Source organism: Notechis scutatus, chromosome 1 (assembly GCF_049901735.1).
Source record: "Notechis scutatus isolate UNSWTSFEM ecotype Mainland chromosome 1, rNotScu1.2, whole genome shotgun sequence".
In the NCBI taxonomy this organism is placed as follows: domain Eukaryota; kingdom Metazoa; phylum Chordata; class Lepidosauria; order Squamata; family Elapidae; genus Notechis; species Notechis scutatus.
In genome coordinates this window covers 202,420,197-202,444,945 of record NC_142009.1, presented here as the reverse complement: position 1 = coordinate 202,444,945, position 24,749 = coordinate 202,420,197, and the positions used below count along the sequence as shown (strand labels likewise).

General features: G+C 39.5%; 1 protein-coding gene across 2 annotated transcripts in view; it reads left to right on the top strand.

The window, feature by feature from the left end:
* LYPD6B (LY6/PLAUR domain containing 6B) overlaps window positions 1-24,749 on the top strand; it is a 97,559-nt gene that overhangs the window by 54,232 nt on the left and 18,578 nt on the right. Inside the window, exon 1 of one of the 2 annotated variants that reach the window (XM_087950058.1) lies at window positions 13,287-13,406. The exons of the other annotated variant lie outside the window; for it this stretch is intronic. The gene's annotated coding sequence lies outside the window, so the exon portion shown is untranslated. Of the gene's footprint in view, window positions 1-13,286; window positions 13,407-24,749 lie in introns of those variants that run through there. 2 annotated transcript variants of the gene reach the window in all.

The window sequence follows — 24,749 nt, the reverse complement described above, 5'->3', positions numbered from 1 at the left end:
GTACAGGTGGTCCTTGACTTACAATAGTTCATTTAGTGGCCATTTGAAGTTACAATGTCACTGGTATGATCATTTTTCACACTTGTGACCATTGTAGTACTGTATGTTACATGATTAAAATTCAGACACTTGGCAACTGACTCATATTTATGATGGTTGCAGTGTACTGGGGACCTTTTGCAACCTTCTGACAAGCAGTTGGAAGCAGGTTCACTCAACAGGAATGGTACTAACTTAACCACTGCAGTGATTCACTTAACAACTGTGGCAAGAAAGGTGGTAAAATGGGGCAAAATTCATTTAACAACTGCCTCGCTTAGCAACAGACATTTTGCACTCAATAGCGGTTGTAGTAACTCAAGGACAACCTGTAATCTCTCTTGGAGCCTAATTCCAGAGCAGTGTTTTGGTTTATGCTTAGCTTTGTGCTTGTGATAACTCATTCTTTCATCAGCATCCTCAATGCCTGTTCTAATCACATTCTACTGCTCTCCACAGAAAAAGCCTGTATAACTCCGGGATTTGGGGAAGGACATCTAAGTAACAGATGTAGCCATTTGCGTCAGTGTATCTTTTTAGAAATAAAGCAAAGAAGTGTGTGTGTGTGTATGTGTGTGTGTGTGTACACAAACACAAACATAGGCTACTTTCCTTAGGTGCCTTTAATGCATTAGTGCATTAAAGGTACCATTTGCAAACACTGAATGAATCACCAGTGCCAACTTGGAAAACTTCCTAGGAGATATGGAAAGAATAATTGTGCTGGAGTGGTATCACTTGGAGAAAGGAAGAAGTGGGTCTGTTGACAGCATAATGAGGAATTGATTCCTGGTTATATAAAAGGACCATTGCTGCATAGCTGTTTCCTAGCTGCTGAGGAATTTTGTTAAGATAGCAAAGCTCTCAAAACCTGTGTTCAGCATTTTTTTAAACAAAGTACCTTGCTTAAAGTGGACTAGCTGCCAATAGGCTATGCTTTTGTCAATAAAGATATGACTAAAGTACACATACTGTCTGTTGAGTTTTCTGTTATCTCTGAAATGCCTTGTGAACTTTTTAATACTCCTTGTTAAGCAAACCTTTAGACCAACTTCAGGAGAAGCGTAGATTCTCGAGCTCTTCGGAAAAGTAAAGGGATTGAAATTAGATGTCAATTAGATACATGGAGAGAACATTTGAAAAATTAAAGCAAACTTCTATTTAATTATGTCTTCTCTGGCTACTTTTGGGGAAGAATAGAAGGAATGTGTGTATTTGTATGTGGGTTCTGATTCAATGATATTCTGAGAACTGAAGAAGAAAACTGCTAATACTAGTAGCTGTTCGAGAAAGGAAGATAGTAGCTTTTTAGTAGCCTTTGGAGATAGTAGCTTTTTCCATCCTGGGATGTTTAGAACATGCTGAATGATGATCTGTCAGGAATATTGTGGTAGTGGGTTCTTCATGGACAACAGGTTGGACAAGATCTCCAAGATCCCTTCTGTGATGTAGAGTTAAACCCTTTAACAGCATCCTCTGACTTTTCTGCTGCTCAAGCCAGATATGCCAACTATCTTTAAGCCAACTTGACTTCTGGAGTCATATCTTTGTTTCTTTTTTTAATTGAGAAAATAAGTATGATCCAAGCAGGCCAGAAACCCCCCCCTCCTCTATCTCAAAAATGGTGTAGGGTCTGCTTGGACATGGGGTTGGGCTTGATGACCTATAAGGTCCCTTCCAACTCTGTTAATCTGAATCTATATTATAAAAAAGAAAGAAAAAATACAGGTAACCCTTGTTACGACCACATTTGGGACCAGAAACTTGATTATCAAGCAAAGGGATTGCTAAGTGAAACATCACAATCTGTATCTACCTCTTTCCTTAATGTATATGCTTGCTCTACTCAACACTGACTCTGAGCTCTTTACAGATTAAAAACAGATACAGTTTTTAAAGCAAAAGCAAAATAAATAAATAAATAAATAAATAAAGGGGGAACATATTCTAAATGAAACGCACCCTATAGCCTCTAGGGGGAGCACATCCTGACTCATCTCAGAGCTTGTGGGGGAGGGGGAACAGGTTTCCAGAGATTTTTGTGTCAAGTCTAAATTACTTGTCTCAAATGTTAGCTGCACCACAGTGCTAGATACCACGTAGAATATGTTGGGGATGCTTCGGAGGTGGTATTCAGCGGGTTCTGACCAGTTCGGAGAACCGGTGGTAACCTTCCCCCTGGAGTGGGGTGGGAATGGAGATTTTGCACTATCCTTCCCCTGCCATGCCCACCAAGCCACGCCCACCAAGCCATGCCACGCCCACCAAGCCACGCCCACTCAGAAAATTGAATCATCACCACTGGGATGCTTACACAACACATGTGCACTTGGAGAAAGATATATAAGATAAAAATGAGCAAGGGTCAGTTAAAGGCAATAGGATTTGGACCTAAATGCACCCGTTTCTCTTTCTGACTGTGGAATTTTAAAAGCTCTTGTTTTTCTTCTCTAACCATGATCAATCAAATCCTGTATTTTATGCCCAATCTATAAGATACATCTTCTCTTTTACAACTGATTTCGAGTGTCTTCAAGAGTTTGAACAATGAGCTGGTGAAAGTTCATTTAGTTTATGGCTGGTTCCTCTCCCCCCCTCCCCAGCGGTATAGTTTCAGTAATCACATGGGGATGTTTGAACTAATTCTTGCTGCAGGCTAAAGGAGAAATAAATGGAAATTCAAACAGTGCCTGAATTTGACACATTTACCTTTGCCATGTTGGTTTTCGTATGTAGATGGCAGGAGGTCAGTCGCTTTTAAACAGCTGCAAAGTTAAGCAAGAAAAATGTGACTGCAGCTTTTTCACTCGTCTGAAACCACATTCTCTCCAGAAAGGCTGTCTGAAAATTACACAGCATTGCACGCAACAATCAGTGATTTGTGTTTTAGTGGAGAAAAATATTAGAATAAGAATGTTAACTTTTTAACCAAAATTCAGTGTGAAATTACAGGTTTTCATGTACTACTATGTCACTAAGTAGTATATTAGTTTTTGACTTACAGGTAGTCCTCAACTTACGAAGATTTATTTAGCCACTGTCTGAATTTACAGTGGCACTGAAAAAAAAGGTGACTTATGACTAGTTCTTGCACTTACAACTATTGCTGCATCCCTACAGCCACATGATCAAAATTTGGGTGCATGGGAACTGGCATCAGAATGGGACAACTTACCACAGCCAACTCGCTATGGCGAAGTCACCACGGCCAACTTCCCACAGTCAACTCACTGCAGGACAATTCGCCACGGCCAACTCGCCATGGGACAACTTGGCTGTGGAATGATTTAACAATTCTGTTTAATTATTTAAAAAATAAATATTTTAATGAATCGTTAATGATTCTATTCCACTATTTATTTGACATTAGTGTAACTCTTATCCCGCAGCGAGTTGTCCCACAGTGAATTGGCCATGGTATGTTGGCCATGGCATGTTGGCATGGCCAGTTGGCCATGGTGAGTTGTCACAGGGCCAACTGGCATGTATGTTCATGATATTTTCAGCATTCTGGGGTCACGTGATCACCATTTGCAATCTTCCCAGCCAGCTTCTAACAAGCAAAGTCAATGGTTTCTCTTAACAGTTGCAGTGATTCGTTTAATAACCATGGCAAAAAATACATTGTAAAATCAGGTGCAACTTACTTAACAACCACCTTACTTAGCAATGGAAATTCTGGCCCTGTTTGTGGTATGTAAGTTGAGGATTACCTGTGGTGTGATGATGAGAATTCAGGAACCCATGATTCCAATGTGTATTGACTGTTTATCTGATTGTCATTTTGTTATGATCAATTTCTGTGTTTAAAGCTCACAAATTCAAAGTTATCATTTTGAGTGAGAAGTACCTGGAAACTATAGATCACAGAACCAGCACAAGTTTCACATTTCCACCACCATTCTGACAAAGATAAAACAGAATTGTACCAGCAAATAATAAAGCTTCTTATTTGATTTAGATTTTTGTATATACATTGCAGAGCAATAATTCCAGATTTGTCATGAAGTGTATACTTAGTGCCTGGGAAACTACCATCGATGTTTCATCACTGACAAATGTACTTTTTATGTATTATAATTACATCTTACTTTTTGTCCATTAATAGCACTCAGTGCAGCTGAATCATGCACTATGGATAAAACACAATTCAAACAAAACCTAAAACATATCAGAAAAGCCATCTCAATTAAAAACTGCACTACAATCTAATCTGGTGCAAAGCACACCTCTGGTAGTACAAAGGAAAGATGCTCTAAGAAAGAAGTGTTGAGCTTATAAATATGCAAAAGGGATACATGATAATGGAACTACAATGTTCTGAAGAAAGAAGATGGAGAATGCTACCTAGGGGGATTCATTTTTTATTGATTAGATTTTTATTCTTTATCAACAGGACGTTGGCATAAATAGCACTACCTTATACAATTTTGTCAACCCTGGAGATCAATAGGGTGACAAATGTCATAGCCAGATCACTTTCATCATTTCATATCCGGTGTAGCAATTATTATAAATGGGGAATTAAAAAATACTGGAAGTAGTTTAATCTCCCACTCCTTTTACATTGCTGTATCGTTCAGTTGCAGTCTTTTGAAATATCTTGTTTGTGGCATTTTTGTTGTCTTGGAACTGTCTAAGTAGCAAACCAGCAACGGGAATAGTTGCCAATAAACAAGATTAAGCTAGTCTTATAGCACTGCCTCTTCCCTATCCTGCCCCCAAATCTGGTCACGCCTAGCAATTCCATAGTGACACTGTCATTTTAGTTGGCTGTTATTTTTAACTTTTCCTATTTAGATTCTGATTGTAACAGACAAAAAAGTATTAAAGTTAAGGATAAATCTGCAGTCTCTCTTTTAAAAATTACTTTTGGACTGAACTCTCATAAATGACATAATAATATCAAGAGTATTTTCATAATTTCTTAATAAGATTCATGTCTAGCCTTTGTATTAACAACAGCACTGAAGGCAATTAATGAACAAACAAAAGCAATATCAATTAAAATAATATAATTGAAGCAAACTGACCAGCATACGTAAAGACATAGATTAAAAACATGATGTCCTAGGGTTCTTTTTTGTTTTTGGGCTATTCTAAAATCAACTTGAACATCTTGTCTCACCTTTTTAAAGTAGGGCTGTAATATATGTTGGATATTTGTAAGTATTATTTTGCTAATATATAAAATTAAGGATACTGAGTTTGCTCCTTCTGTTAAGACTCTCTTCTCTGATGTGAACTGACTTGCTGGAGCACTCCAAGCTCCTTTCCAGCTCTGTTATTCTATTTATTCTTCTGATCTGTTGACCACCGTGTTGTTCTCCAGATTTGGTAGCATACCTTGGTTAGAATCGTTACTGATTCTCCTTCTGTTGCTTGCCATATTTCTGGGGATACTCCATCACTTCCTGAAGCGTTCCAACTCCAAATGACAAAGAGTACTGATCTAACTTCCAGCACTAGTGTTCTTGTATAGCCTTCACAATATCTTGGATGTTGACCACTCTACTGTTCAATGCTTCAATATACTTCTTCAAAGATCAACTTGATTTGATCTTCTTTGAATCAGTTACTGTCTATCCATTGGCGTCTTTTAGCATACCAATTTGAGATTGGAATTTCCTTCTTGGTTTAGAAATCTTTTAGAAGTTTGTCCTTATTTTTCTGTGTATGTTTCCACCTTTGATGTCATTTCAGAAGTTGTTATATTTCTTCTTGTTTCTCCTAACAGCTCTCTGAAATTCTTTTAAGTGCTTTCCCAAGAACTTTGTCCTTGACTTCTCTTGTTTGCAGCTTCTACTGTTTAGCTTCTACTCACCATTCTCCCTGGTGAGAATGCGTTTTGCGCGTGTGTGTAAACCATTTCCAAAAAACCTCAGCTGTGCCACCCGGGCAGCTGACAAGTGCTGCTGGTGCGCAGCGTTTCAAACTCCTCTTCTTTCCTGCTTTTTCAACCTCAGCTGTGCTGCGCAAAGCAGCTGAGAATGAAAAAGCAGGAAATAAAGGACAGCCAAGAGCCCGGGCGGGCAGGTGGGCCAAACAGAGTAGCAGACACCAAACCGGTTCAGTGTCTGCTGCTCTTGAGAGCTACCGGTTCTATAGAAGCGGGCCGAACCTGTAGCATCCCACCCCTGCCTTCCTGGTTATAAAAGCAGTTTTTTAAACATTTTGTTTTTCATGTCCTGAATAGTAAAAAGTATGAAGCATCCAGTTCTAGTTCATTTTAGTTGATTGTTGTCTAGGATGTTATTGTAGCATCAATTCATTTCATTTTTTGTTGTTTGTGCTTCTTAGGTTCCCTGTTCCCATTGTAATTCTGCTTTTTGTAGCTTTGGGGTTTTCTTTTCCTGCAGGGCAACATCAGCAGATAGATGTCCCAAAAGTGCTAATCAAACCATGTCATAAACTTCGTTAGTATGCTGAAAGATTATCAGATTTTCTTCTGTAGAATATTAAGCACCGTCCTAGCTGAGTGCCCCATCACCTGTCACCATATCATCATTTACTTTATATTTTATGCCCATGTGATTTCCTTGATAACATGCAGGATTAGTTTAACATTGTTTCTCCTATGCAATTTGAACTTGAAGTCACTAAAGTGATCACCTAACTCCTCCATTTTTCTATATCAAATTAAATGGCTTGTGTGATCTGCTGTTGCTGGGGTGGGAGGTGGGGGGTGATTTTATTATATTAATTTATTTGATTCTTTTTACTAGTTTTACTGTTTTAAATGTGGTTTTATACCTTGTAAGCTGCCTTGAGTCGCCACGGGTGAATAGGCAGCAATATAAATCCAATAAATAATAATAATGATATTGTTGTTGCCTGATATTTATTCTATTTATTAAATTTGTTCATTGCACATCTCGTTGTGTCTTAGCGGCTTACAATCAGATATAAGGGCCTGTTAGCTTTAAATGGGCAACTAGGATAACCTTCATGCCTTGGGTGACCCAGGTAGGATTATATACACTCCCAAGGTTCTTCACTCATCTCTCCCAGGAATATTCCTTCCCACCTTCATTGTCCAGCACCAGTAACTTGGAACGAGAGTTGAGTTCAAAGCACTAAAAGTTTATTATATGCTATCCATACATAAGTATCTGAGCTACTAATGGTCAAGCCAAGCTGGTGCTGGATAAGAGTCAACAGAATTCACAGGGGAGGGGTTGGACTTAGGTCTCTTGTGGGAATCCAGTGACTCCAAGCTGATGACTCATTTGACCCCACCCTCTGGTTCAGCTTGCTTATCTCCTGCAATCACATTGGGAGCACAGCCCAATTAGAGTGGTTCTGAATATTACAGAATCAAAATATATGGCAATCGAGAAGATAGACTGTTTTAATAAGAATTTTCTTACTCCTTTTTTTTTCTGTAACTAGTTGACTCATTTAAACTTCTATGATAGTGACAATAAAATTTTAAAGAAATTATACTATATTGGAACAATACATTATAAATTTTGCATTTAAATAAAGTAATTCTTCTAGTTTTTCAGAATTGGGATGAAAAGAATTATAATTATAATTCTTTTTATTGGCTAAGTGTGACTGGACACACAAGGAATTTGTCTTGGTGCAAATGCTCTCAGTATACATAAAAGAAAAGATACATTCGTCAAGAATCATAAGGTATACAACACTTAATAATAGTCATAGGGTACAATAATCAAATCATACTAGAAAACAGTCAATATAAATTGTAAGGATACAAGTGACAAAGTTACAGTCATACAGTCACAAGTGGGAGGGGATGGGTGATAAGGAGTGATGAGAAGATTAATAGTAACAGTAGTGCAGACTTTGTAAATAGTTGGACAGTGAGGGAATTATTTGTTTAGCACAGTGATGGCATTCGGGGAAAAACTGTTCTTGTGTCTATTTGTTCTGGTGTGCAAGTGCTCTATAGTGTCATTTTGAGGGAAGGAATTGAAACAGTTTATGTCCGGGATGTGAGGAGTCTAAATATTTTCACAGTCCTCTTTTTGACTTGTGCAGTATACAGGTCCTCAATTGAAGGAAGGTAACTTGGTAGCAATTATTTTTTCTGCAGTCCTAATTATCCTTTGAAGTCTGTGTCTGTCCTGTTGAGTTGCAGAACCAAACCAGATAGTTATAGAGGTGCAGATGACAGACTCAATAATTCCTCTGTAGAACTGTATTAGCAGCTCCTTGGGCAATTTGAGCTTTCTGAGTTGGCGCAGAAATAACATTCTTTGTTGTGCTTGTTTGATGACGTTTTTGATGTGAGGTGTCCATTTTAGGTCATGTGATATAGTAGAACCTAGAAATTTGAAGGTCTTTACTGTTGATACTGTGTTGTCTAGTATTGTAAGAGGAGGTAGTATGGGAGGGTTTCTTCTAAAGTCTACCACCATTTCTACGGTTTTGCATATGTTCAGTTCCAGACTGTTCCAGTTACACTACGAGGCAAGTTGTACAACCTCCTGTCTGTATGCGGATTCGTCGTTGTCTCGAATGAAACCAATCACTGTTGTGTCATCTGCAAACTTCAGTATTTTAACAGAGGTGCAGTCATTGGTATATAGGGAGAAGAGAAATGGAGAAAGCACACAGCTTTGGGGGGTCCCTGTGCTAATTGTACAGGTATCAGATGTGATTGGAGCAATTAATGCATATTAATTAGTATATTAATTTAAATTTAAAATACATTTTTATGTATTTAAACATAAGAGCAATCCGAGTTTTTCCCCCCCAATTTATGTACCTGAGAATTTGGCATAAAGCTGCCAAACTGAAACCTGGGTGGCCCATCTAGTCATCATCTGATTTTCCTGCCAATTTGCAGTGGATTTCTTGAAAACAATGAAACCATGCAAAGTAAAATTATGTGTCATCGTGCATTTGTATAGTCTTAATTACATTAATTTTCCTGTCATTGGTTATTAAGTTTCTTTTGTTATGCAGTTTACTGTTATTGTAAGTCTGCCCATGTCTCATGTTACTATTAATCTATTGACCTGTTTAAAGACAAGATAATATATTTGGATCTGAACAAATAAAATGACAAGTTATTTAACACCATAAAGAAAAAGCGGCTAGGCCTTTACCCAAACTACATGATATAGATTATTGTAATTGGTGGCACAGTTAGCCAGATGTTTAGATAGGATTTGTCATTTTTGTCCACCGACTGCTACCTTCCCAAGAACCTGAGATAGGCAGATGTTGTTGTTTAGTAATATCGCACAATGTAAGCTGTTTCAAGTAAACCAGCGTTTTGCAATTGACTGATAGTATATTTGTCAATTCCAGTGGTATTCAAGTAGTGCTCCAAATGTTTTGGAATTGCCACCCAAGGCACCTATTACTATTGGTAATACTTTTTTTTGCCATAGTCATTCTACTTCTATCTGCGAGTCTCTATATCTTATGATTTTCTCCAGTTCTTTCACTTTTGTTTTGCTGTCTCCAAATTGTTACTATTATTATTATTTTCTGTTAAATCTAGAAAAAATGTAAGTTTTTGTGATTTCTTATGCCTTTATTACTGTTTATGCAACATGTAAAGAAAACTAGAAAATTGTTGCCTATTTAATGAAATTTCATCAGATGTGAACAGAGAATGCCAGTTTCAAATAATTGGCACAAAGGGGTGGCAGTTTAAGAGATTTCAGAGCAATGTTTTCATTTCTTTATTTTTAGTAATCAGAAATACGATTTAATCAAAGTCAGCCCTGATTGGTGCCACTCCCAAAGTGAGTAATTCTTAAGTAAATACATGGTTGAATGCAACAAGCCTTTAGGTAGATTGAGATATAACAAGTTGTGCCTCAAGTGGCATTACTTTTGATTAGTTTGAAGTCACTGCATGTCCAAAGCCATCTTTAAATATACATAAGCCATAACAACATAACCATAACAACTACAACTAAATATTCTTTTGCAGCACAAGTTCAGAGACATTTGTGGCACTAGATATGCTATCCTGGGAGCCAAAGGGTGGCATAATGTGAATGGCCACTGATTTGTTGAACAAATTGGTTAAAGGTATACTTGTGAGCAATTTTTAAATGGAAGGAAATAAATGTCACACACACACACATACACTTCAGGGAAGTGAGCAAACAAGTAGAAATACAAACAAAAAACAAAAAAAACCCTCTGATATTTTTTGAGATACCACTGCTAGTGGTGGTCCTTTCTCAGCTTCAAAACTATGCAACATCAAAGCAGCAACTAGCAGCAGTGTCTAAATTGCAGGAAATTATACACGCCTAATAACCGAGAATTAAAGGCTCAGCCTCTTTAAGTGCTAGTCACTTTGCTCACTCTTTTGTGTAAGCCATCAAGGGTTTAGTATGGTAGTAGTCTAGGAAAGGAAAATAAGGAAAAGGAAAAGAAAGGAGAAAAGGAAAGGACTATTAGCTTGTTCTTGAAAAAAGTGTATCCATCCAACATTTGACATTTGTTATATGCTACTTCACAAACATATTTTTTCTGTTAAGTAGCTCTTCAGTTCTTAGAAAAATATAATAGAAATTATTTGGCTGTGATCACAGTGGGCAGAGAACATCTTCCCATAAACCCTGATTATTCTGTTTGCTGAAAAATGCTATTTAAATATGGTTATTTTTTCTTGATTAAATTTGAATATCATTGAGTATTGGGGAAAATGTTTTATACTTAGAAAAAATACTAGGCCCTTGTTTGTCACAAGTCAACAGCCTTCCTTTACTGCAATATTCTACTTTACAATGATGTAGGAACCAGAGCCACTGAATAATTATGGTTAGGCAAGGATCAAAGGGATCTGATTTACAGCCACAGTGGAGACTTCTGTTTGAATATTTGTGCTATAGTTTCATACCTAAGGAATTCTTGCTGATTTTAATCTTTTAGAGGTTGAATGTGGAGCTTTTATAGCTTTCTGACTAAGTTTTTAAAAAAAATACAGTAGCAATTAAGATACTTTGTCAGTAGGGAGATCCATTATATACCCCTCCTTGTTATGAAGAGTGAATGCTATAACTCACCCATCAAAATTTGCTCCAGGCTAACTCTTGGCATGAAAGATTTTATGAGCAAGGGAGAATCTTGTGTATGATGATATTGGTACATAGCAGTCATGTTATGTCATCTCTTATACAACCCTAAATCATCCCAATTTCTCTAAGCAGCAATCAGAGAATTGTGCAATATTGAAATATTAACAAAGTTTTAAACAATTGAAAGATTAAACCTTAGATCTTTGAGGAAATTATATTTTACTGTTTTGGGTGTCTTGTGAGTCAAACACTACAAAAAGTACAAAATGCATATTAATAAAAGCCAAAGATTTTCTGCAAATAATAACATATTAAGGAACTGCAAGATTATCTTATTTAATATTCTGAGTGAAATTTGGTTGGTGTGTATGTGTATGTTTGTGCACATCTTCAGATCATTGTTGACATTGATCACTGGTAACTGTCTGGATTAGTCGTTTCAGTTTGCAAAATTTCAGAAATGATTTGTCCTTGCCTGCTTCCTAGGGCTGAGAGAGAGTGACAGGCCCAAGGTCACCCAGCTGGCTTTGTGCTTAATGCAGAACTAGAACTCATATTCTCCTGGTTTCTAACTTAATGTTTTAATCACTACACCAAATCATCTCTATTGGCCTCCCTAGTATTTAGTTTTAAATGACAACTAGATAATCTGTGACCTGGTGGGTCATTGTTTCAGAGATATCTCCTTACATAAGCAGAAAGACAGAATCACAAAGTGGAAAAAAAATAGGTGGGGGAGAGAGGGAAAGAGAGGGGTGTGTCTCTGGAGGGCTAGAGTGGGACCCATCTACTGAACCTCTGGGTGGCGACACAACAGTATTGAAGCAACCATAAATTTCCCACATTTCAATCCCATGAGAGTCAGGGCTCCTACATTTTGGATGTATTTTGTAAGCCCATTTGGGGAAGCCTGATTCAAAAATTGTTGCCCTATGCACTGTTCACACAGCTAAAAAATTACAGAGATGAGAATTTTAATTTTATTTATTTGCATCCTGCCTTTATTACTTTCACAAATAACTCAAGGCGGTGAACATATCTAACGTAACTTCCTCCTCCTATTTTCCCCACAACAACAACCCCGTGAGGTGAGTTTGTAGAATTTGAGAAATACTGGCTCTCCTAAAATCACCCAGTCGGCTTTCATGGCTAAGGCAGAACTAGAATTCATAGTCTCCCACTTTCCAGCCTGGTGCCTTAACCACGAGACAAAACTGCCTCTCTTTTTACTAATAAATAGATTGAAGAAATGCTTCTTTAACCAGAATAACCACTGATTAAACCTTTAAAAATAAATTTATTTTTCAGTTATTGCATTTATATTGCCTTGTTTTATGCTAGACTTATTACTGATTGCTTTATCCAGTTTTTATTGGTGGTGTTTTTAGAATTCTTTCTGCTCTTTTCTTTTTTACATTGGTTCCCATGGGACAAAAATCATTACAAAAAATAAAATAAACGAATACATCAATATTTCTGGGATTTATTTATGGATAAAAGGTGACTGTTACAGAAAGAGAGGAAGATAGGGAGTTGTTATAATATATCATAGTATTTTTCTTCCAGAATAATAGGAAGCAACTTAGAAGAGGGAAGACCTCAATTTTTAACACTTGGTGTATAACAGGGCAAATAAAATTTTATCTGAATAATCAGTTTCCCTTAAATGTGTTCAGAAGCAGATGGTAATCAGCAAAGTATGTTCCAATTTTAGTGTTACGATTTTATGGCTCTACTGCTGCACCTATACCTCAAAAAGCCAATTGTAGATGCCAGAAAATATCTGGTACGTCACATGTGTGAAAAGCATTTTGATTAATGTGTACAGCAGTTAAAAGATTGGATGGTTATCAGGGAGAACTGGGTTAAAATCGCCTTCAGCCATGGAAGCTTATAGGGTGAGTGACTTAGTCCTAGTTACTCTTATGGAGCCCAAACTACCTAACATCGTGTTTGTTATGGGAAAAATTGGAAGAAGAAAATGGAAAATGCCCAGAGCTCCTGAAAGGGAGGCAGCATGTAAATCAAATCAAGGAAATTAGTTAAATTTGTTTGGAGGCAATGTAAACCTTTTGGTCGACATGCATGTAAGATTATTACAAATAATAGTGATCTTTTCAGAACCAGGGATTCTTACAAATATTGTTTCATTCGTTGGTTCCAGGGGGCACTGAAATTCTCTTCAAAAGCCATGGAGGAGTCAAAAGATGGCATGGCAAGAATTATAGGACTTGTTTGTTATTGCTTTGAAAACACTGATGGAAGAAGAATATAGGGGAAAAGCTATCCAAAGGCTAGGAGCATGAAAGCAAAAATCTTCCTGTGAAGCATATTCCACAGCATTTAAAGGTAGTGCTTGATTTACAACTATTCTTTCAGTGGCTGTTCAAAGTTACAATGACACTGAAAAAAATGAGTTATAACTGTTTTTCACACTTAAGTCCGTTGCAGCATCCCCCATGGTCAGGTGGTCAAAATTCAGGCACTTGGCAAGTGGCGTGTATTTATATGATGGTTGCAATGTTCCAGAGTTACTTGCTCCCCTTTTGCGAATAGCATAGTCAATTTGGGAAGCCAGATTCACTGATTCATCATGTTATTAAAGCAACAACTGCAATGATTCATTTAACAACTGTGCCGAGAAAGGTTGTAAAATGGGACAGAACTCACTTAACAGCTGTCTTGCTTAGCAACAGAAATTTTGGGCTCAGCTGAAGTTGTAAGCTGAGGACCACCTGTATTTTTGTAATAGTGCAGAATACCAAGGAAAACAACTCAGCAGAAACTCTTGGCATCCAGACTTGAAGAGTGATTCCAAAAATGTTGCCAAGCAAACTGCATGGACTTGCCCCTGCAGCCATCCAAAATCGAGACTGACTGGAAGGCAGAAAAATACCAAAGGTCGTGACCCAGCATCATGATATATTGGGATGATGTTATCTAGCTTATTTCCATATTAGCCAAAGGCTAAAACAAAGGTACAGAAGCACAGATTCCTGCAATGAATAAACTCAGTAAGGTCAATCAAGATTGCTCCTGATTATAGTATCTTTTCTGCCAGTATATCTTTAAACATTAATTTGCCAACTCCTTTTAAATCCAAGGTTGAATGATTGCTGCAGGTAATAGTCACTCCAATTGGGAAATTAATTATACTGTGAACAGAACAATATGAAAATTAATTGTTCTCAGACAAAGTAGAATTCTCCCGGCTTTCTCTCTCTTTCCTTCCTTCCTTCCTTCCTTCCTTCCTTCCTTCCTTCCTTCCTTCCTTCCTTCCTTCCTTCCTTCCTTCCTTCCTTCCTTCCTTTTTCCTGATTTATAGCTCAGTAAAAGGAATTATCGATAGCTCAGAAAAAGGATAAAATTCCACTTTGGAAGGCAACCCACTCATTTATATAAGCACCCACAGATGCTTTCCAGTTGTCCTGGTTTCCTGATGGGAAGCCTCTTTAGTAGGAGGGGTCATTTGAAAGAGAGCATGAAAACTTTACCTGTGGCTTTCCCTCCTTCCTGAGAGACGATGCACATCACCAATGAGAGAAGACTTTCCCCATCACTGCAAAAGAAGCTATTAATGAAACGTCAAGGATGAGTTCCATTCAGAAATGGGTGATACGTTAGAAAGGGGGATATTGGTATTATTTATACCATAGTGTTATGACCACACCTGTCAAAGCATAATGCAGTTTTCCACCACCGTGAAGGAGAATAATAAGTAAATAAGTAAGGGAGGAGGAATGAAAAGCTGGGACTGGGGAAAACCATGCAAAATAAATCTACCTTGAAGAAAGAAAGGAGAGGAGGCTGCAAAGAAACTAGAACAAAGAAGGCATTCTGAAGAGCAGGTGCTTGCTTTTCCAGTCACCTCCAATGGGATAACAAATAGGGGGAAAAGAAATTTGTTTTCTTTATGTGTTACCATGCAGGGAGACAATTTTACCTGTTGATCTTACGACCTTCTGTTAATCAGTGGCATAATAGTAGTACAGTGTACGCAGGGTAGATTGGAAAAACTTGTGGGTTGGCCAAAACGTCCCTGTATTCTGTGCTTTATTCATATGTTGGGCATTCCTTCCATAGAACAAACGATAGCATATGTTAATATTATATAGGATGGGTGTAAATATTCAGCAGTTTGAGACTGGATAGTCAGAAGGAGTCCTCACTTAAAGGACCACAATTGGGACCAACAATTCTGTTACTAAACAATGTGGTTGTTAAAGAAAGATGTCATGTGAACATGGCTTGCAATTTTACTGGTGGCTTTTTCGGGGATTCTCTGCTTGTCAGAAGATGGCTGAGAAGTACACAAATGCTAGTCACATGCCCACAGGTTGCTGTGATGGTTGTAAGCATGAGGAACAGTTGTAAAGTTATTTTTTCAGTGTCCTCACAGCTTTGAACAGGACAACATTAAGGAAGGCCTACCTGTAAAATCAGACTTATCTATCATCTATCATTGTCTGTCTATCTATCTGTTGCAAGATTGAAGTAAAGGTATGATATGGTATGTTATGGTGCTTACCTGGCCCCAAATGCACAAAAGGTCAACATTTATGGCTTCAGCCCCTCTGAAAGAGTCTGGGGGCAAGAAAAGGATAATTGCAGGATATATCTGGACCTGAACCATAGGTTTTGCATCACTGATTGCTTATGGAAATATTTCTCTACACTTTAATTTACATTACTTCACAAGAAAAACATTACCATGTTTGCAGGTAGCTTCAGTTTTATGAAGACTTGAAATATTTAAGATATTTATAGTAATTGTGTAATGTGCAATGTTGCGAGAGTTGTGAGAGAATTAGTTTTTTGGATTTGCATTCACCCCCCAAGATGGAGCATTCCCTTTCAGATCAGAGGAGAAGGAGGAGAATAATAGTGCATTTGAATGACGCCTTGTTCAAAAGCTTTCTTGCAGATCAATTAGAACCTTCAACTTCCATTACTAACTTTGCAGATTTTGTAAAAGAAGGAGATTATCAAGAATAACAATTCTTATCTGTGGTTTGGACCCACCCTAGGATATTAGGACTTATTGGATGGAGTCTGCTTTCTACAGAACATGAGCCTTCTTTGTAAAACTGATAACAGTGAGGGCATTAGTTGATCCTAATTATTGATCAACTCCAAATGATGATAAACTGTATTTTAATTCTCTGAAAGAGCAATGTTGTGCTCAGAGGAATTTCTTTGAGTGTTAGACTTAATATGGTTTACCTTTTGCTGCTGCTATAGTATATAGTGTTTACCTTTCTCCCTGCCAAGAGTTTTAGTACATATAGTCCTCAACTTATAATCATTCCCTTAGTGACCGTTTGAAATTAGAATGGCACTGAAAAAAGTGATTTATGACCATTTTTCATACTTACCACCATTACAGCATCCCCATGGTCACGTGATTAAAATTTGGCCTCTTGGCAACTGGCCTGTATTGATGACTGTTGCAACCTTCTGACAAGCAAAGCCAATTGGGAAGCCAGGTTCACTTAACTATGTTACTAACTTAACAACTGCAGTGATTCATTGAACTGTGGCAGGAAAAGTTATAAAATGGTGCAAAACTCACTTATCTTTCTCAGGAAAGGAAATTTTGAATTCAGTACTGGTTGTAAGTTGATGGTTATCTGTATTCATTTAAAAAATGAAATGCCCACAGATGAAGATTGGTTCTGACTAATAAACATTCGGTTAAAGGCATATGTTTTCGTGAGCTACAGCTCACTTTATCGGATGTGACAGAGATCCTATGGAATTAGTATTAACTCTTTGGTGGTGGTATTATTATTATTATCATTATTATTATTAATACATTTAGCTGATGTAACCTGCTTTCTGCATTCCCAAAACTCTGAAGGTAACCTATAAAGCATTGAAACCAAAGCAGTACATAGAATAACAAGCGTTGCAGACTGAATGGTTTTTTGTACATGAATGCTGGTTCCAGTTCAGTTCTCTTTTCATATATTTGATACTACTTTTGCTCATAAAGTGTCATTCTGGAATAAATTAATCACTGGGCTAATATAGTGTTATTGATTTTTTCCCCCACCAGGATATAATTTGGATTATTGTAATAAAATGTCACGAGCAATAACTAAAAACACATTCAATTAGTTTCTTTGCTGTATATTCTCTGCATGAAGAAAAAAAAAGATGGTATATTTCACAGTCAGTCGCTCTACTGAGTTTTCTTTTTAAAATTTCATTTAGCAGATGAAACTAATTGAAATGTTTCCATTTTTTGGTTTCAAATAAATGTTAGATTTCAGAACTAATTTTAAAAACTAACAGTACATTAATTTAAGTGATTTTCTTGTAGAATTATTTCACAGATTCTTGGACACAATTCATCATACAAAAAGTAATTAATAAAGCTAAGAATGTTGGGTAAAAATCTTTAGAAACTTCCAGACTGGTGCACTTTTCAATATCTGCAAGGTAAATATTTGAAATGCAGAGGTTTTATTTGCCCATAGAATTTATTAACCTATCTCTCTTTTAATATATAACCCGGGGCTGGAAGATGTTAAATGGAGAAGTATATGTGACAAGGATAAATAGCTGTTCACATTGTGGTATTTAGGCTGAAGAACAAAAACTTTATAACGAGCAAAAGCATACAATTTTGAAAGAAGTCCCTAGAAAATTTTTCTGAGTGTGTGTATACGTACATAAGCAGGCAACCATGCCATTTTTAAAACTTGAAGATCAAGAAATTGAAACTCTGCATATATTCATGGAGTTTTCATCATCATCATGATCATTATCATCACAAACTCAGGTGGTCAAGTGTTTAAATTGGTTTACTAAAAAAAAAAAAAAAAACCTCTACCATTTTTACATATTCCAAAGATTTATTAAGGGCTTTCTATAAAGGGCTTAGGTACCATTTCCAAATCAATCTCATGCCCCAACAATCACATAACATCTTCTTCCTTGGGCAGCTAAGCAAATTTTATTTTCAATAGAAGATTATATTTGTAGTTTAGGGTTGAACTGTGGAGTCCTTGCTGCTGTTTGAGCTTGGGTCTTTTCTTGCATATGTTTCATTACCCATCTAGGTAACAGCTTCAGTGCTAGAAGGAGTAGGCTTTTCTGTGGCTTGCCCTGTCAGTGTTGTGGGGGCGGAATTTTTGCTTTCCACTTGACAGTTCCTTGAATAGATTGTATACTATTTGATTGTCTGAACAGGTAATTCCTTTATTGGGGTATTGTTGTTGCTTGATTTTTGGTCTGGTATTGATCCTGGTATTAATCCCTGCTTATCTGGGAGTTAATTACTGGTAAGGATATGTTCTCCCATGAGCTGTTCAGAGCATCCAGTAGTGGGAGGTGCTTCAGTCTCTGCATGTCTAGGCTGAGCTTAATTTGTGGAACGGTTCTCCTCCTCCACAGGATTCCTCCCCAGCGTTCCCCAGTTTTGGCTCAGCCTCGTTGTGGATAGGCAGTGCTTTTTGTTCTTCCTTGGCCGGAACAGGAGTATTACTCAGCAGGTTTGGATATAGTCCAGTTTGTTTTTTCAGGCTTTTGGCCTCCAAATCACTTTACGATCTTCCGATGTTAGCTCTCTCCATCTAGTCGTTGGAGATCATTTGCATTTTCGGGCAGTGCTGTTTCGTGCCCCGAAGCGGCGGGCGGCTTCAGCATTGCTCCGAGCACCCCCCATCTGCTTGTTTTATCCCCTGCCATTGTGATTCCGCATTGCCTTTCTCTACATCGGCAATAGTGGCGTGGGTGTTTTCGCTCTCATCCGAGTCGTATTGTTTGATTTTTCCCCTCAGAACGCTGTCTTGGTGTGGAAAGCAAAAAGCTTAATTCTTTCCACCCCTTTCCCAGCCGTTTTTTTTTTTTTTTTTAGCCACAAGGAGAAGCCGTCGGAGGCATTTCCCCACGTGGCGGGAGTTTGTTGCTGGGAAGCGTGCACGCACCAAAAGTAATGGCCATTGTTTTGCCTTTGTTTTAAAAACAGCATGGCCGCGCTATTTGTAACTCGAGCTGTATGAGGTAGTTTTCCTTCCTGATCAGAAGTTTTTCTTCAGGTAACCTAAGGAATTATTACACCTCATTTTCTTATTAGATTCGAGGCCATCCGTGCATTATTGTTGGCTTAACCCTCACAGCCTCACCCACCTAGCGGCACAACAGCGAGCACCCAGGCCCGTATCCACCTGTGCAGGGAAGTTGTTGAAGGCCTCTCTTTATTATCTTATTTATTATCTGGCCTTTTCAGGTGTTCTTAATTTAGCTGTTTTGATATTCACTATATCAAGCTGTTTTTCTATTAATTTATATATATATATGATTATCATTCACTATAATAATAATAATAATAATAATAATAATAATAATAATAATAATATAAAATATTCAGTATTAATATCTTAATAACAAAATATATTATTACTGTGATACGACTCATATTATATATACATATATCTTTAAAAAAAAAAGAAGGGGGTAAGATATTATCAGGGCAACCGGTCCCTTCTTGGATCAAGCCCCTGGGCGTGCCAACTGCCTCAACAGTGTCACTTTGAATAATGAGCATACTGCATCTCTTTCAACCAAAATGGCAGGCAGTAGTAGTTCTCAGACCTCAACATCAAGGGTCAAAGCTAAATCTCAGCACAAATCTAAGCAGACAAAAGGTCATTCTAAAGCTTCAGAAAAGGATGCCAACAGGTGCCATAAAGCATTAGAAAAGCAAATAGATAGGTGTGCAAGGGAGGCACACAGGGCCTCACAGGACCATCTGCTCCCCAGTCCAGTGCCGTCTACCTCTTCCCACCCTCCTCCTCCCCTAGATCTCTCCCTCTCATCCAGACGCAGCTTGGTTTTCCAGAGTCAACAGGCCCAGTTACCTGGAACACAGACTACACGAAGGGCTCCTGAAGCTACATTCACTCCAACAGCTGCCAGTCTTTGACTGGACAACATTCTTCCAGAGGAAGTTCCAGAGAGGATGAAAGCATGGATGGAGCTGGCAATCCACCAGGGAATTGCAGCAGGTCTTCAACACACCGTTCTGACCAGGGAACACCCTGTAACCACTGACTATGATTCTCAATCGCTAAGGTCGTTGACCAGATCGGAGCAACGCTATATCCAGGTACAGTTTCAAGGGGACATGCCCCTCCAGGGGCCGCAGGAGGAGGAGGAGGAGGAGGTGGAAGAAGCGGATCAAATTGATCAAATGGAACAGATTGAAGTGGACCCCCTAGAAAGGGGGATGTCTGAGGATGAGGGCCTTGTTCCTGATCAACCTGTAATTACAGGCTTATTCCACCCGCAACTATTCAGATCACTTTTGTTTAAAGCAAAAAACATTGCACATCTGAACAAGTCGGCCCCTTCTACCTCTCCAACTTTTTCAGAAGAGGGACCAGAAGATCTAATTTTCAACCAACCGGTAGTCGAGGCAGATGTGATTCCAGTTCCTCACATGTTTTCAGACCTGGTACAGAAACAGTGGGCATCTGCAACGGTGTACCCTGCCCCCACGGGATATGACAGGAAATATTTTAATTTGGCCCCTGATTTCTCAAAATTGTTGAATACTCCCGAGGTAGATGAACCTATAGTGGGATTAGCGTCCTCGTCCTCCATTCCCAGTGAAGCGCTGGAGGCATTAAAGCCGGAGGAAAAATGGGCTGAGCTTGCCCTACGCAGGGCCCATCAGTCTGATGCGTGGGCCACCAGAGCGGCCATGGACACTTCCTTCTTTACTTGTGCTTCTCTCAGGTGGCTCCGTCTCTTGCGGGAGCATGTCCCTAATTCCAACATTAGAGCGCACCAAGGTATTGCAAAACTTATAGCAGCTGCTGAATTCTCAGCTGACGCAACTTATCATGCGGTCAAGTTTTCAGCCAGGGCCATTACTTCACATGTCACAGTGCGATGCTTACTATGGTTAAAACATTGGCAAGCGGACATTAAGCACAAATGCAAGCTGGCTTCATCTATTGCGGGAGACAGACTGTTTGACCCTGCCCTCGACCTGCTGCTAATCGAAACCCGAAACAAAAAGAAAATTCTACCTTCCCTTTTTTGGAAGTCAGATTCTAGAAACCCTCAGTCCTTTTGGAGGGGATCCTTTTGGCCCTTTTATCAGGACCCTTCTCACCCAGATACCAGAGACCCCCATCATTCAGACCAGGGCAGCAGCCAGAGAGGTCCGACTTTGGGGATAGGAACAGAAGGGGTGGCCAATCCAAGAGATCCTTTCGAGGAGCAGGAAATAGATCTTTCCAGCGTCCAAGATAACTCCCCGGATCCGGCTCCCATTGGCAGACGCCATAAATTATTCGTGAACCAATGGGACTCCTCAATGTCTGATTCCTGGGTCAGAGACACGATCAGATTTGGCCTTGTGCTGGAGTTTCAATCCACTCCCCCAGACTTGTTCATGCCATGCCCTGTTTCCAAAGATCCGGTTAAATGTAATCTTATGGAAACAGCTATCCAACATCTACTGGACATACGAACCATCCAACCAGTAGCTACCAATCAACGAGGGCAAGGTTTCTATTCACATATTTTTGTTGTTCCCAAAAGTTCCAGGGGGTGGAAAGCAATATTAGATCTGAAGCATCTTAACTGTTTCTTAGTATATCCCAAATTTAAAATGCACACCCTGCAATCTATCTTACTCGGCATCAGAAAAGGTGAGGTCCTTATGTCTATAGATCTGATGGAGGCGTACCTACATATCTCTATTCGGCCTTCCCACTATAAATTTTTGAGATTCTGTTATGATAACCATCATTTTGAATATGTGGCTCACCCTTTTGGACTAGCATCTGCCCCCAGGACCTTCACAAAGGTTCTTGCAGCTCCTGCTGCTCATCTCCAAGGTGTACCTGTACGACTCCAGTGTTACCTTGATGATATATTAATTTTGTCATCTTCCGTTCATCAAGCACTCAGAGATACTCAGACCACATTACAATCCCTACAACTACACGGGTTCTCAATCAATTGGAAAAAGAGTCATTTAACACCATTGACTCGATTAATCCATCTGGGGGCAATCATAGATACAGTGGAAGGCAAAGTTTTCCTGTCACCAGATTGACAAAACAGCATCCATCAATTAGTTAAGGAGATCAGAGTTCAAAAAAGGGTACCCTAGCTGACCTATCAAAATTGTTAGGCAAAATGATCTCATGCATATCTATTATTCCTTGGGCCCGCCTCCACACTAGATCCCTCCAGTGGTTTCTGCTCCTGTATCAGCGATCTGGCTGAAGCAACTCCAAATACAAGGTCAAGGTTCCATCAAAGATCTTCATATCTCTCCACTGGTGGACCAGACCAGTCATAAACAGAGGTTGTCTCTTCAAAGAGCCCCACAGACTTACCATCACCACTGATGCCAGCCTGTTTGGATGGGGAGCTCACTTTCAATCGCTCACAGCCCAAGGCCATTGGTCCTCCACAGAACAGTTGTGCAGCATAAACTGGCTGGAGCTTCGAGCAGTACACCTGGCTCTCCGCAGCTTCCTTCCACAGGTACGCAATCAACAGATACTAATATTGACCCACAATGTAACAGCAAAAGCTCACATAAACAAACAGGGGGGCACACAGTCAAAACACCTAATGCGGGAAGCGGAGCGCTTGTGTTGTTGGGCAGAGAGCAACCTACTTTCCATCAGAGCAAAGCACATTTCAGGCCTGTCGAATACACAGGCAGACTGACTAAGCAGGGCCACGATCGATCAATTGGAGTGGCGCTTCCATCTGACCCTGTTTCAAGAGGCGGTCAGAACATTTGGACAGCCGGTGATGGACCTGTTCGCTTCCCCCCTCAACGCTCAGCTCCTGAGATTTTTTTCCAGGTACCCCTTGCAAGGAGCGGAGAACTTCAAAGTGCTCCACTGTCGAAAGTCTCCAATTTCTGACATATAAAGTAGTTTTCCTTGTAGAGATCACTTCTGCTCATCATATTTCGGAACTTGCAGCTTTGTCTATCAGACAAGATCTTTGTGTCTTCCATTCTAACTGGGTGGTCCTTCGTCCTGATCCTACGTTCATACCCAAAATTAACTCGGCTTTTCACAGGGCACAAGAGCTAATACTTCCTAATTTTTGTCCCAGACCATCCCAAGGGTTGGAACTACAATGGCATTGGCTTGATGTGAGGCGAGCATTGCGAATATATATTTACTGCACAGCGACTTTCAGAAAAATGGAAGCCTTATTTGTGTTGTTTCAGCCCAACACTCAGGGATGCAAAGTCTCATCTTCTACAATAGGCCGTTGGCTATGGGCCGCGATAGCAAAAACGTATCAGACTCAATCACTACAGGTGCCCGGGGCATAACAGCTCATTCAACAAGGAGCGCCGCAACATCGGCAGCGTGGGCCACACAGGCACCAATAACTGAAATTTGTCGAGCCACAACTTGGGCCTCTCCATCGCCATTCATTAGGCATTATAAAATAGATGTGTTTGCATCCACTGAGGCCTCCTTTGGCAGAAGAGTTCTGCAACGGGTCCACGGGGACCAGGAGGGAATTCCAAGCCAGACGGAGTCCCTCCCGTAGGACAGGCCAAGCTTTGGTATGTCCCACTACTGGATGCTCTGAACAGCTCATGGGAGAAAGGGCATTGGTACTTACCTGACACGCCCATTCTCTTTGAGCTGTGAAGAGCATCCAGCCCCACCCCTTTTTTTCCCATCTGGTGGGGTCCTGTTTCGGCCAACGAATTGTTAGGGCATTGAGGATGAGGGTGTTTATTTTTCTCGTCTTCGCCAAAACTGGGGAACGCTGGGGAGGAGTCCCGTGGAGGAGGAGGAGCGTTCCACAAATTAAGCCCAGCCTAGACATGCAGAGACTGAAGCACCTCCCACTACTGGATGCTCTTCAGAACTCAAAGAGAACGGGCGTGTCAGGTAAGTACCAGCACCCTTTTTGGTCTTTTTGTTTTTTATTTTTTTGATTGTCTCTTTTGAATGGTGTGCAAATGTTGTTTACAATAATTCTCTTAACACTTTTGGATTTAACTTGGATGTCAAGCATGCTTAATTTCCCAGTTAAAATTTTGATTAAATTAATCCGTTTTGCAATAAAGGATTTTTCATCATATCTTCTGACTGCTAGTTGGAGTTTATGGATGCCCTCTGCTTGTCCTCTATCAGTCTGACCTACACAGTGACTGTTACAATCCACTGTACAAATAGTGAAATGTTTGCAAGAAAACAATCAAACTCAAGAGAGCACCAAGAGTTCCACAATTTTCTTTTCACCTGCAATCTGAAATACTTAACTTGCAAGGACTAGGGATTGACAGCTTTCCCATGGGTAAGGAGTCCCACCCAAACTGCCACTGGCTTCTTGGCTAGTCTCACTCCCAGTTGTAAAATATACTTCCCTGCTTGCTTGTTCTGAGGTCCCCGTCTCCCCCCCCCCCGCCCCAGCCAGTCAGACTGGTTTTCTATTTTTTTTTCCTCCTTCATGCAATTTAGCCTAGCAAGATGGGGCGGGGACTTTTGCTGGAGGCCAGTTTCTGTGCTTCCTAATTGGTTGACTCTGGATGTTCTCAGACAGCTGTAGTGAGTACAGCTATAGGCCATTATGACAGTGATTGGACATGTGCTCATGGGATGACTGTCCCTGTGGACATATTAAATATGAGCTGAAGTCTATAAGGGTCCTTTTCAAATAGCCTACAATTGATGT